Consider the following 1,494-nt stretch of genomic DNA (forward strand, 5'->3'; position numbering starts at 1 on the left):
AGATATAATATAAATCCCACAAACTCACCATCTTAAAGTATACAGTTGAGTGGTTTCTAGTATATTCACAAGGTTATGCAACCATCATCAATCACCATCTAAGTCCAGAACATTTTCCTCACCAAAAGAAACTCAGTACCCATTAGCAGTCATTCCCCATTTCCCATTCCCTAGCAACCACTAATTTACTTGACTACATTCTATCTCTATAGATTTGCAAATTCTGTATATATCATATAAAAGGAATCATACAATATGTGATCTTTTCTAACTCTCTTAACATAAGAGTCTTCTATCACTTAGCATAATGTTTTCAAGGCTAATCCATGTTGTATTTATCAGTACTTTACTTTTATGGCTGAACAATATTTCATTGTATAAATATACTACATTTTGTTTATCTGTCCATCTACCAATAAACATTTAAATTTGGCTATTATGACCAAAGCTGTATGTATATATATTTTTGTGTGTAAACATCCTATATAATAAAAGCCTAATATGCTAAGTGTCAAACTATTTGACCGTTCAACCATTCGCTATGATGCACACTGACCACCAGGGGGCAGACTCCCCAACCAGTAGGTTAGCTTGCTGCTGGGGTCCTGCCGATGGGAACTGGGCAAGACGGGTCGGATACGCCCTGGAGCCAACCTCCCGCAGTCCCTCCCCGGCCTCTAAAATATTTCTTCTAATTAATTTCCTTTGAATGTGCATGAATTCATGCATTGGCCTCTAGTATGTTTATAATTCTCTTGGGCATATGCCTGGGAGTGGAATTACTGGATGATATGATAATGCTGTTTAACTTTTTGAGGACCTGCCAAACTGTTTCTCATTATCACATATATTTTTACACTGAAGAAATAACATTTTTAAGAATTGAAAGCCATTTGGCAGCAAGGGGGAAGAATCAGAAATCATATCACTCAGAAGTAACACAATTTAGAGATTTTAAGTATGGAGGTACACTGGCATTTACTTCTTCTCCCTCCTGAAATCACAATAAAATGATAATAAAATGTTTTCTTTTAAGATGTAAACCCTCATGGACATAGAAAGGAGAAAACAAATTGTTTTTTTCCATTAGCAATAATCGCGCCTCAGATAAACCTCATTGGCTATGATACTGCCACTGCGCAAAGCTGTATAACAAAATGTTTTGATGTTAAAAAGCAGACTTACAGCAGACCAAAAAAAAGCTAAGACATAAGCCACTAACAGGAAAGTCCAGTAGAAAGTTGATTGTCATCACAGAACCTCAAAAAGGCTTAGATGTTAGAGATACCAGGCATCCCTGAAAGTGGGAATGCAGTTGGGGGTGAACAAAGAGATCAGATAAAAGTTTGTAAAAAATGTGTACATTCATATTCATAGCAGCATTATACACAATAGCCAAAAGGTGTAAGCAACCCAATTATCCATTGATAGATAGCGGATATACAAAATGTGGTACGTACATACAATTGAATAACTCAAGAAAGAGGAAGCATG

The 1,494-nt window shown here is 36.2% G+C and overlaps 1 non-coding gene across 1 annotated transcript; it reads right to left on the minus strand.

Moving 5' to 3' along the window:
- Positions 1 to 1,002: 1,002 nt before the first annotated feature.
- LOC132234041 (U4 spliceosomal RNA) lies at positions 1,003 to 1,147 on the minus strand. The gene has a single exon (XR_009452854.1). It is a non-coding gene; the product is annotated as a U4 spliceosomal RNA (small nuclear RNA).
- Positions 1,148 to 1,494: the final 347 nt, after the last annotated feature.

This window comes from Myotis daubentonii, chromosome 4, assembly GCF_963259705.1.
Source record: "Myotis daubentonii chromosome 4, mMyoDau2.1, whole genome shotgun sequence".
In the NCBI taxonomy this organism is placed as follows: Eukaryota; Metazoa; Chordata; class Mammalia; order Chiroptera; family Vespertilionidae; genus Myotis; species Myotis daubentonii.